At 43.3% G+C, this 13,578-nt stretch overlaps 1 long non-coding RNA gene across 1 annotated transcript; it reads right to left on the reverse strand.

Moving 5' to 3' along the window:
• Positions 1-323: 323 nt before the first annotated feature.
• LOC141271172 (uncharacterized) lies at positions 324-8,221 on the reverse strand. The gene is made up of 3 exons (XR_012321851.1): positions 8,095-8,221; positions 6,723-6,811; positions 324-470 (listed from the first exon to the last, which is right to left on the reverse strand). It is a non-coding gene; the product is annotated as an uncharacterized lncRNA (long non-coding RNA).
• Between the last annotated feature and the right edge of the window lie 5,357 nt (positions 8,222-13,578).

The following is a 13,578-nucleotide window of genomic DNA, read 5'->3' on the forward strand; positions in this document are numbered from 1 at the left end:
TTTTTAAGACCTGTAAGCCCCACCCCCTATAGTTAAGCCCCAGCCTCCATTTATTTGGCACTTAAAGCTCCACCCCATATAGTTAAGCTCCACCCCCATTGTTGCACTGTAAACTTCTCAGGACCATAGTTCGACTAGCGCATGGAGCAAGGACGAGCTTCTATTCCTTCTGACAATGTCATTGTGAATGGCCCCGTCCTCCCCGGCCCCTGTGTAGGTTCTCTGCATAGGGTATGTACCCGCTCCTGAGCAGTAATATTGCTGTGCCAGTGCTAGCAGATAGGACGTACCTGTAATGATAATAGTTGTGGAACTAATTAAGAAGCAGATTGCAAAATAGTTTATCAGAACTGAATTCTTTTTCAATTGTATGTAAAATATCACGGATTGGACCAGCATCACCGCCGACTGAATGATTAAAAGAATCGGTACATGAGGTTGATTCAGGCAATTGTTCATATTCAGAATTCCTGCAAAAAAGAACTTGTCTTTAAGGAGAGTCTGTTAGACCCAAAACAGTCTTAAAGGGGTTGTCCAGGCAGTTGAAGCCTGCAGTCACTCTATGTGACTGTGAACTTGTGAACACTGATGGTGCGCGTACTGCAATCATGTGTCCGCAAGTAAGCGATTTCCACACTTCTGGCTACATTCCGACTAGACGTGTCTGGCTTCACTCAGTTCGCTTGTCTAGTTGGCATGTGACTGCATGTACATACTTGTGGTCAGGCGCCTCCCCACTCCCAGCACTGGAGAGTCTTGACAGCGCACACTGTGCACACTGTGAGGATTTAGAAGCCTGCCGTCACATGGAGTAATTGCAGATTTGAACCCCAAGCCTGGACAACCCCTTTAAATGTGAGCACATACTCTAAAAAGCATATGTTATTATTTCAATCTGTTTGTCTGTTGTGCAAAAAAGCCACTTTCTCCCCATAGGCTGATTCGGGTTCTTGGTGCCCCATTGATGCGGTGAGCAGCTTCCGTGCACCATTCCTTGCCCTGACTTTTGATACTTCCACCTCCCTCTCTGGTGATTGACAGTGTTATTTTGCCTAAAGCCACAGCTGTCTCAGTATAAAGCCAGAGCCTGCGCTCACTGATAGACTGAGCTCACACAAGCATATAAAATATAATCTAATTCATTGTGAAAAAGCAAACAACATTTCATCTGTTTTGTCATCCGTATGGAACCCGTATTTATTCATCAGCAAGGAACAAAATTTCAAAACGAAATCCAGTTTCTTATGTTAAAGGGAACCTGTCATGTTACCAAACGTGTTTACCCTGCAGATATAATGTTAATCTCAGACTAAAAGTGTTACCAAGCCGCCTTACCGAAAATGCGATTCCTCCCGGCAGCCTCCGGCTTTCAGTCATAGAGGTGTGCACGGAGCGACATCAGTCACCGGTCAGTTCACAGCGAGGAGCGGCTGTAAGCATGACCATGCACTTTGATTGGCAGCTTGTTCTGTACAGATGTGCTGCAGAGTGAGCTGTCAATTAAAGTGCCGGGGGTGTGGTTACAGCCGCTCCTCGCTGTGTAGTGACTGAAGCAGCTTCGTGCATCTCTATAACAGAAAGCGTCCGGGTCGCGGGAAGAATATATGGTATATCATTTTCTCCCATTAGCAGTAAAGATGAGCGGTGTTCGACTTGAACTGTTCGCCAATCTCAAATTCGAGCTGTTTTGGGCAGTGGTCGAGTCGTTCGACGAACGAGAACAATTTGCAAAAAAATTCGGCTGTTCGAGGTTATGTTTGATAACTGTTCGTGCACCAAAAACGTAACTGGATTTTTTCACATCATGCAGGGATTGTCTGACATTCACTGTAATGTCACAACCATGGTGGTTGTGGCATTACAGTGGTTGCCCAAATCGATGGGAACAGTGCTCACAGTGAAACATGAAAAGCCGGCAATTCATCAGCGGCATACACCGGTACCCGACAATTTAGTACAGAAAGAATAGAGCATCACACATAGATTAGATAGATAGAAACATGTCAGTCACATATATATGAAGTACAGTGACAGTGTTGATTACTGTACTTGTCATTTAGTGTTAAAGGATTTATTTAAAAAAATAATAGTGTTTTCTTGCACCGTCTCTTTAAAAAAGCCGGCCGGCAATTCAGCATCTGTACCCGACAATTTATAACAGACAGAATAGAGCTTCACACATAGATTAGATAGATAGAAACATGTCAGTCACATATATAAGAAGTACAGTGACAGTGTTGGTTACTGTACTTGTCATTAAGTGTCAAAATAAAGGATTTATTAAAAAAAAAATTTAGTCTCTAGTGGAGGTTAAGCAGACGGCTGGGGCAGATGTTTGAAGCCTGGGAAGGGGGTAATACCCACGGAGCTTCCCAGGCTACTAATATCAGCCCCCAGCTGAATACCTAGCCTTTACTAGCTATTAAAATGGGGGACCCCCCAAAAAAATGATGTGGGGGTCCCCCCTATTTTAATAGCTAGCAAAGGCTAGGCAGACAGCTGGGGCTGATATTAATAGCCCAGGAAGGGTGCCATGAATATTTCTGGGGCGGCTGATGGCTGGTGTTTCTAGCCTGGGAGGGGGCCAATATTCATGGCACCCTTCCTGGGCTATTAATATCAGCCCCCAGCTGTCTGCCTAGCCTTTGCTAGCTATAAAAATAGGGGGGACCCCAAGTCATTTTTTTGGGGTTTCCCCCATTTTAATAGCTAGTAAAGGCTAGGTGTTCAGCTGGGGGCTGATATTAGTAGCCTGGGAAGCTCCGTGGGTATTACCCCCTTCCCAGGCTTCAAACATCTGCCCCAGCCGTCTGCTTAACCTCCGCTAGAGACTAAAATTAGGGGGAACCCCACGCCAATTTTTTTTTAATAAATCCTTCATTTTAACACTAAATGACAAGTACAGTAACCAACACTGTCACTGTACTTCTTATATATGTGACTGACATGTTTCTATCTATCTAATCTATGTGTGATGCTCTATTCTTTCTGTTCTAAATTGTCGGGTACCGGTGTATACCGCTGCTGAATTGCCGGCCGGCTTTTTTAAAGAGAGTGTATTCTGAGCAGTTTGTCAGCTTTTGGACACCTTTGAAGGTGTTTTCTATGTGTTTTTATTTGCCTGCCATTGGTTTTAATGGTGTTTGACGGTGTTCGACAGTGTTCTAAGGTGTTCGACGAACAGTTCCACGAACATCCCGGTGTTCGACCAACCGAACCGAACCAGAACACTATGGGGGTGGCTCAACACTAATTAGCAGTACTTTCCGTAGCATCAGCACACAGTTAACTTGCAGATGAATTCTATATCTGCAGGTAAATAGTGTTTGGGGACATGACCGTTTCCCTATAATAATTGCATTGTAGCTTTAAAAATAGGATGCCAGACAAATGATGCATAGGCTGCCATTTTTTTCCACCTAGATATTCAGTTCATGTCAAAAATGGTCATCTGCTCAGCCTAACTGAATATTGGTCCTAGTGCCGTCCGTGTGATATCAATTTTCTCCACCGAACCAAAATATGGTTGTGTGAACATAGGGTGACACTGAGCTCCCGTGATGCAAAAATACAGCAGATTTCAGAGGGTGAAAGCTGCTCCTTCCGTGCAATGACATCTTGCAGGTAGAAACTGCTGTGGAAGGTCTGCAGCGAAGATGCTATGTGGGAACGTGACCTTATGCCTCGTTCACACTCATGAGTAGCCGTCGTATAACTCAGACGAGTGCTATCCGATGCTTCAAATTTTTTTTTCCCATGCCGAGTTGGCAAGCTGCGATTAGCAGCATAAATCGGACGGCGCGCATCCATACAAGTCTATCGGTGCCTGTAAAGCATCGGACTGGACTTGGATGGAGAAAATAAGTTCTCTATCTCCATCTTCTCCGCACCTGTGATCCAATCAGTGCTGGTGTCACCACCCGGTGCACAAGGGCAAGTGCCGGGGCCCTGAGCAGGTGGAGGGGCCCACTCGCCGTCGGGGACATCGGCACGCTATGGGGCCTGTGAGTTTTCAATACTTACCTCTCCCTGTTCCTCCCCTGCTCAGTTTCTTCAGTGTCTTCTGACTCTGTGACATCTCATGGCAGAGGGCACGATGACATCACTACAGCGCCCCCTCTGTGCCGAGCAGTGCAGAGAGGCAGAGGTCGCTGAAGAGACCAGAGCAGCAGCCAGCAAGGAACGAGGAGAGGTGAGTATTTTATTTTATTTTTTTATGTATGGAGCATTATATGGGGCCCATCATGTATGAAGCATTATATGGGGCCATACTGTATGAAGCAAGATACGGTGCCCAGCTTTATGAAGCATTATATGGGCCCATACTGTATGGAGCATTATATGGGGCCCATTCTGTATGGAGCTATATATGGGGCCCATACTGTATGGAGCGTTATATGGGGCCCATTCTGTATGGAGATATATGTGGGGCCCATTCTGTATGGAGTATTATATGGGGCCCATACTGTATGGAGCATTATATAGGGCCCATTATTCTGTATGTAGCCCATTATTCTGCATGGAGCATTATATAGGGGCCAGTATTCTGTATGGAGCATTATATTCGGTCCATTATTCTGTATGGAGCATTATATGGGGTCCATTATTCTGTATGGCGCATTATATGGGGCCCATAATTCTGTATGGAGCATTATATGGGGTCCATTATTCTGTATCGAGCATTTTATGGGGTCCAATATTCTGTATGGCGCATTATATGGGGCCCATAATTCTGTATGGAGCATTATATGGGGCCCATAAATCTGTATGGAGCATTATATGGGGTTCATTATTCTATATGAAGCAATATATGGGGCTCATACTGTATGGAGCAATATTTGGGGCCCATTATTCTGTATGTAGCCCATTATTCTGTATGGAGCATTATATGGGGGCCAGTATTCTGTATGGAGCATTATATGAGGTCCATTATTCTGTATGGAGCATTATATGGGGTCCATTATTCTGTATGGTGCATTATATGGGGCCCATTATTTTATATGGAGCATTATATGGGGCATAATACTGTATGCAGGACTATGTGGGGCCATTATACTGTATGCAGGACTATGTGGGGCCATTATACTGTATGGAGGGCTATGTGGGGTCATTATACTGTATGGAGGACCATGTGGTGCCCATAATACTGTATGGAGGACTATGTGGGGCCATTATACTGTATGGAGGACTATGTGGTGCCCATAATACTGTATGGAGGACTATGTGGGGCCATTATACTGTATGGAAGACTATGTGGTGCCCATAATACTGTATGGAGGACTATGTGGTGCCCATAATACTGTATGGAGGACTATAATGTCCGGTCTGCACTGTGCGCTGTGAGGATTCGCTGGTTACTGAGCTATTGTAGGATTTACTATAGATATCGCTCATGTAATGTAAGAAGTGAAATCTTCGGCCTTGTACTATATATATATATATATATATTTCTCTGCGGTATCTGTGCATCATGAATCATGGTATGTATTAAAGGGGCCACTGTGACTCTTTCATCCGGGGCCCATGAAAACCTGGATCCGATTCTCGCATGTAAGAGAATTGGATCACAGTAAAATGACAGTCAGATAACGCTCGCAGCAGAGATTGAGCCGAGCGTCATTTGCAGGTAGCATCCGATTCTCTCGCATGAGACAAGCATTGGATGCTCCTATCCAGTGTGAGCAAGCACTTATAGTCCTCCCAGGAAAAGGAGGACTAAACCACAGGATGGTGTTATTCATAGATTGTATGTATCATAAATCAGTGTACAAATCTGTTGACATATTGGTTGAGTTTTTATACAAATTATATGCACTAATGATCCATAAGAAACACATTGACGCCAACAAAGCAGGCAATATATCATGTGAATATATAAGCGCCTCTTAGAGGTGCAGTACCATCTTATCAGTAACTTCGGATACACTTCCTAGTGGTTAACAGAAGACAAATGTCACTTTACTCACTTTATAGCAGTTTCTTATTTATTAATTTATTTTGTCAAATTCATTGTCCCTTTGAATGAAAGTCTAAAACATGTTTATCCTCTTTTGAGGGAATCTGTTCTATAGTCTGTGGTGGTTCTGGGTAGTTTGATTAACCATCTTGAAGAAAGAGTCTAATGTAAAGAATTGAAAGAAAAAAAAAAAAGTTTCTATTTTCTTAAAGGAGTTCTCCAAAATGTAAAGAACGTACAGAACTGAAACAGGGCGACTCTCTACGCTCTAGTGGTGATGCCCAGAAACTGCACCTAATCTGGGCATCTGATCTGACCTGATACTGACAGGATAAGTCATCAATATGCTAACTCCAGTACAAAAGTACAACTTTTTTAAAGTGAAAATCAGCTGTGTCTTCCAAGAAATCTAAGTGATGAAATATTATTAAGATCTGTGATCGGTGGGGCCTGATGGCTGAGACCCCCCCACCACCCCCAAGATCATCAGGGTAAAGTGGTGACATAGCTCCTTCACACATTTTTCCCACATTGCGATGATCTGGACCATACACAAAGGAAGGAAATACAATAAAGCTGAGAATTGAATGACTGTGCTTCATTAAAAAGAGAAAAATCAAGAGGAATAACAAAGACAATATTTTTTTTGGGGGGGGGGGTCGTGAGCGGGAAGAGGATTTTGTGCTCATATTTTGTAATTCCAACTTTACGCAAATAAATTGAAATTTTGAGGAGCTTGAATCTTATCAATAAAGAGATTTCTTACCTATGATTATCCCGGCAGGGCTCGCTATTATCCAAAAACCTACAGAAACTGTTTTCAATTTCCACTCACTTAAAGTCTGCAATGATATCCTGTAAAATAGATAAAAAAGAAATTGATGAAAATAATGATTTTTATATATTTGTAATAAATTTCCCCAATAATTTGCCGCATTTTGCTCATTTTGTAGCTTTTCATGTCATTTTATATACTTACATTTTCAGGATGATATTAGAGATACAAATTTTCCAGACACTTTACAAGGTGAATCTCCGTTCAAAAGAAAGTGTCCACTATTTATAGACCCGTCCAAGTAAACACCCAGCTCATAAAGTAATGGGGCTAAGACAAAGATCACAACAGTACATTCTTTCTCTTTGTAAAATGCAGCATTAGTTTTCTGTAATCTATGGAAAGAGTGATTTTTGCCCTTCCCAAACTGATAGTTCTGCTTCACATCTCTCGTCTTATTTATTGCACTGTTCATAAGTTGTGTATAAATTAGGAACCTTCAGATGTGTTAGAAAAACCTAAGTAGTCAGGAAAGCGGCTCCAATCATCATCACGTGTTCAGTTAACTATTAAACTATGTCTGCTATTGAAGATTCTCAATATTTAATATTTTTTTACTGAAAAGAGATACTGGTTATTCATGAGGTACTGGTGATACTCTCATATAGATACTGGTAATACATCTAGTGATACTAGTTATTATACATCCAATGACACTGGTTATAATCCCAGAGAGACACTGGTTGTACTCCCAAATGGTGCTGGTGATACTTCACATCATGCTTGAGTCTTGCATTCTGCATATATGTAAAGTGCTGAAGAGCTGTAGTCGCGACCGAGCTGCTGTCTGGCACTTTACAGACAAGGGGAGTCCCAGTCCCAGTGTGCTGTGTAGGGTGTGGGGTGCATCACACTCACTTGTAGGCCGCCAGCCTCCGCTGCCTCCAGACCTCCATGCTCAGGATCTGCCACATATAACTCAGAGGGACAACAAGTTCTTTACAACAAGCAAATATTTACTTGTCAGTTCAAGGTCATCAGGTGGTGACATGTGGGATAGGGCACATCCTCCTTAGTACCTCTTCAGCCCTGCCACTCCTTGGTCCTGGCTAGTTATATCATTAACTATTTCCTATCTTATAGACTAAACCTATTGTTCCTATCCTATGTCCTATACTGTTGCTAAACCACTCACTAAATAAACTATACTTATCCTATTCCAAAGGTAATCCTGTGCTTCTCTGCACTGTACACTACTCAAAATATACATCAACACTTTACAACACTTATATGCTGTACATTACCATAACATATTATATAACACGCACATCACTATTACATGTAAAACCACACTGTAACATACCTGGCGGCGTTCTTACATAGGGCACCATCTCTCACTATGCAAGATCGCAAACTTGATCATCAGTCCAGTCTGCTAGCCTGGCTTCTTTCCATGCTGTCTGCTTGCCTCTGTTCTGGCTGCTTAGGGCGGCGGCCCGGTCACTTCCTGTTTCTTGTAGCTGCTGAAGGCACACCCCTAATGCGTCCTCAGCCTATTGCTGTCAGTCATTGGATATTTAAACCAGCTCCACATACAAGCTGGCGCATGAGCAACTTTAACATTCAGTGTGCTCCTGGACTCTGAATGTTCCAGGTCCTGTTCTGTTTTTCCCTGCCTGTCCGCCTTCATGGAGGCTGTATTCCCTGGCCTGTCTAAACACGCTCCTAGCCTGTTGGTTTCTGCCTCTGGGGGCCGTATACCCAGGCTCGTTTCTGTATTTCGCTGCAGTAACAGTTCCTCTCTGAACTGTCTCCTTGCCTCTTATCTGTTTTGTCTCTATGTCCGTTTCCTCCCTTTTTCTGCAGTGTCTGAACCAGCACTTGGCTATACCTAGGCTCGTTCCTGTATTTTGTTGCAGTAACAGTTCCTGTCTGAACTGTCTCCTAACCTGTTACTTGTTTTGTCTCTATGTCCGTTTCCTCCCTTTTGCTGCAGTGTCTGAACCAGCACTTGGCTATACCTAGGTTCGTTTCTGTATTTCATTGCAGTACAGTTCCTGTCTGAACTGTCTCCTAACCTGTTACTTGTTTTGTCTCTATGTCTGTTTCCTCTCTTTTTCTGTAGAGTCTGAACCTGCACCTAACTCCTATTCATTGTCGCTGTACTTCCGTTTGTGAGTTTGGAGTCCACTCGTTACTTATTTGCAAGTACCTCGTGTGTATTTGGTTCTGCCTTTCCCTTCCAGTCTGTTCCGTGTGAACAGAGCCCTGTCCCCTCTGCTCTGTCTTTGCTCACCGCTTTGGCGGTTTATCTCTGCTCTGCCTTACTTACTGCTCTGGCGGTTTCTGCCCGCTCTGCTCAGCCTTGTCCACCTCACCTGCGGTTTCGTTCTGCTCAGCCTTGTCCACCACATCTGCGGTTTCGCTCTGGTCAGCCTTGTCCACTGCATCTGCGGTTTCACTCTGCTCAGCCCTGTCCACCGCACTTGAGGTTTTGCTGTGCTCAGCCTTGTCCACCGCACTTGCGGTTTCGCTGTGCTCAGCCTTGTCCACCGCACCTGTGGTTTCGCTCTGCTGAGCCCTGTCCACCGCACCTGCAGTTCACTCTGCTCAGCCCTGTCCACCGCACTTGCGGTTTCGCTCTGCTCAGCCTTGTCCACCACACCTGCAGTTTCGCTCTGCTCAGCCTTGTCCACCGCACCTGCGGTTTCTCTTTACTCTGCTTGATTACCACATCTGCGGCTCTGAACTTGTCTCTTAGTCTGTACTGGACCCTACCCAGCCTGTGCTCTAACCTGCCTGTTCCTGTATTCCCCAGTGTGGGTCAACAGCCGTGTCCGGGGTCTGACCTGGAGTTGCACCTTGTCCCTCTGCTCGGTTCCTCCCTGGTGCACAGGCGTCATTAGCCGTCGTGCGACCTTGGTCGGATCGGGTAGATACTTAGTTATGCCCCTCCAGGCACTCTCTGGTTCATGGTCCAGTGGGATCACTAAACACGCACACGCCAGTCAGTCCAGGCGTGTGCATAACACACATGACACTATACAAATAGTGAGATTGTTGTCTTCAGGGGCAGGAACAGGGTAAGACAGTCTACATTCCTCCTCTCTTTAAACATGGTCGTCCTCTTCTTTACAGGGTATAGAGCAGTGATGGTGAAGCTTATACAGACCGAGTGCCCAAACTACAACCCAAAACCAACTTATTTATTGCCAACATGGCAAATTAACCTGAATACTGAGGTTTTAGTTTAGAAAAAACAACTCCTACAGAGAGCGGACGGGGGCAGCATAGAGCAGCCACAGGCAGGAGCAGGGGTATGAGACTGCAGAAAAAAAGAATATGATCACCCCCATTTTGGTATATGCCCCCAATCCTTGTATATATGCTGCCCCCAATACATGTATGTATGCTGCCCCCAATCCTTGTATGTATGCTGCCTCCAATCCTTGTATGTATGTGACGCGCCCCCTTGGGCCGTGGGGTACTCGGTGCCGGGCCGGTCGTTGCTAGGGGAGATGTCACAGTGCCGGTGACCTGGTCCATGACCCAGGGCGGTCAATAAAAAGGTGATATTTACAGGGGAATTAAACTAGAACTACTGATGGAGTCATTTTGACTCCTTTCGTTTTTTATTTCTCTTCTGTGACTACATTTTTCAGAATTCCGGCTTGAAACTCGGTGACTTTTCCTCAAATATGATGTGAAAAAAGATTTTGTGAGAATAAATAATTTTGGTGAAAAATTTGCGCGTTTTTTTCAAAATTTACCAAGAACTACTGAAGGGAGTCATTTTGACTCCCTACTATATTTTGAGGTCCTTTTGTCACTAAATGTTGCTATAAAGTTTTGTGCATAATTTTTTCACTCTGTCTTATTTACCCTGATGTTCATATAGATGTAGTTCAATTTACATGTCAACTTTTCACATTTTCCTTGTGTTTTACCTGCTTGTATTACTGTGTAATGCTGAACAAAATAGCTTGTTTACTCTAGGCTCTTATCTTATGCTAATGAAGGGTGGTGTTTTTCTAAGGTCCTAGCAGGAGACAGTATTCTGGATAGTAACTTTACTTTCAGTTCAGCTGAAGAGACAAAGAGAACAGACGCAGACATACGAGCTCTGAAGACTCATACAGGTATGAATTGTTATGAAATAGTTTAGCTGTCTGTCAACTGATTCAGCCCACCTACTTTTGAAGGTGGCAGAACAGTTATTATTTCTTTTAGTTTTCATTTCATTTCTATTTTTCAGCAGGGAACTATATAGAATTATGGAATTTGTGAGGAATATGGAGAGAAGACGTTTGATAAAGCCTCAGGATATTCTGGCTACTTTGCAATCCATACCGGAGGATGAATCGGAATCCGAATTGCAGGAACATGTATTTGATTCTGACAGTGATGAAGATTTCATTCCTCAGAACATATCAAGTGAATCTGAAGACTCAGAAGGAACAAATCCAGAAGGTAAGTAGTTATGTGTATTTATTTGTTCTTCCACACACTGAGTTAGGGCCTGTGCACACTAGCAGAATTCTGGCTGAATAGCCATCTGGATATTCTTGCCACAATACAGGCCGTACCTGCCCGCTCATGCCTGAAGCTCCGCTCCGAACCCCGGGCTGGAGCCGCTGTCAGGGACAGAGCAGCGCTTGCTTACGCGCGAGCACGGCTCCGTCCTAGACAGCGGCTCCAGCCCGGGGTTCGGAGCGGAGCTTCAGGTATGAAACTCCGCTCTGTACCTGAGCGGGCAGGTACGGGCCGGATTGTGGTGAGAATATCCGGTCGGATATTCCGCCGCTAATCCAGCCAGTGTGCACGGACCCTTACAAAACAAAAATTCTAAATATTCATCAACTTTTTTACAGATATTCCAAGCATATCAACTGGGGATCAGGCTCATGCAGTTATGTTGCCTCGTGACCATCCTCCTGGTCGTGGACAGAAAAAATCAGCAAAACGTCCCAGAAATGAAAGAACAACAGATAACGATGGCGGCGAAGGTAATGCAACAACAAACACCAGAGAAGGCGAATCTGAAGGAATACTAGTTTCAGCGGATGGTATTCAATGGAAACCTGTTGAAATTGGAGAACACTTGCCTGGTAGGCGTGACAGCCAAAATATTCTTCGAGAAGCACCTGGCCCTACAGGATACGCCAGAAGAAATATCATTATCGATAGTCCTTTGAGCGCATGGCGTTTATTTTTTGATTCATATATATTGACACATATAAAGAACTGTACGCTTGCAGAAGCATGCAGGAACAATAATTTACAGTTTACTCTATCTGATGAGGAGCTAGATGCATTCATTGCGATATTCTATGCTCGTGGAATATCTGGCACGAACCGTCACTCGATTAGCAGTATTTGGTGTAATGACTGGGGAATACCGTTTTGCAAAGCGACAATGTCTAGGGACCGCTTTGTTGAAATTATGAGGTTTCTCAGATTTGATGAGAAATCTACTCGATCGGAGAGACTGCAAACGGACAAGTTTGCTCTATTTTCTACTGTGTGGGACAGGTTTATTGAAAATTGTATTGCGTGTTACAAACCTGGCCCATACATAACGGTGGATGAGCAACTTTTCCCAAGCAAAACTAGGTGTCCATTCACGCAGTACATGCCTTCCAAACCAGATAAATATGGCCACAAATATTGGCTAGCTGTTGATAAGAGGAGCAAATATCTGGCAAATGGCTTCCCTTATCTAGGCAAAGATGACACACGCCGTGCTGAGGACCGTTTAGCTGACCATGTGGTAATGAAGTTATTGGACCCGTTTTTGAAAAAAGGTCGCAATGTTACAACCGATAATTATTTTACTTCAGTAAAATTAGCTAAACAGCTAAAAAGCAAAGGAACAACCATCGTGGGAACACTGAACAAGATAAGGCGAGAAGTGCCTAAAGAAATAAAATCCATGAAAGAGGAATTGTACAACACTAAAGTGTTTAGAAATGAAGACAATTTTACACTTACAGTATATCAAGGAAAGCCCAACAAAAATGTTGTCATTTTGAGTTCCGTCCATCCAGATGTTGTTGTTGCGTCTGATTCCGCTAAAAAGACTCCAGAAACGGTAAAGTTTTACAATGAAACAAAATATGGAGTAGATGTAGTGGATCAGATGGCACGAAAATATACCACACGAACATGCACAAGGAGATGGCCTGTTCATGCATTTGAAAATGCCTTAGACTTTGCGGGTATAAATGCATGGATAATATTCAAGGAGATTACCCACCAAAAAATGTCACGCAAGGCATTTTTGCAAACGCTTGTGAGAGAGTTGAGTGGTCCTTATGTCACAGATAGGGAAAAGGGTTCCACGTCCCAAGTTTCTACATGCTCAGAAGTGATGGTTCAAACAAAATTTTGCCAGATCAAAGAAAAGTGCAAGAAAAATAGATCTGTCGGAAATTGTAAGACTTGTGGTAAGTCTTTGTGTGGGCAATGTACTGCCATAAATCAAAGGCAATGCCTAAAATGCGAAACACCAAATGTTTAGAAGGTGAATTCTGCGCCATATTTTCATTTTTATGCTCCTCCACCTACATTTTCTCTGCTTTTTGTTCTTCAGTTGTTGTTTATATGTGTGCACTTGAATAAAAAAAAATGTTTGAAAAACGTCTATTATAATTATTGTTATTTTCTGTAGAAAAATAAGAAAAGCAGAAAAAAAACAATCAAAAGCATTACTGTTGGATCTCACAATAATAATACATTACAAAAATATAATTATTAATAAATAACCACAAATGAAACTCTAAAAATAAACGAAAACAAGCAAGGAGTCAAAATGACTCCTTTCAGTAGTTCTAGGCGGGGTCACGAG

Source organism: Phyllobates terribilis, unplaced genomic scaffold, assembly GCF_046119375.1.
Source record: "Phyllobates terribilis strain yellow unplaced genomic scaffold, ASM4611937v1 Scaffold_5__5_contigs__length_657084704, whole genome shotgun sequence".
Classification (NCBI taxonomy): domain Eukaryota; kingdom Metazoa; phylum Chordata; class Amphibia; order Anura; family Dendrobatidae; genus Phyllobates; species Phyllobates terribilis.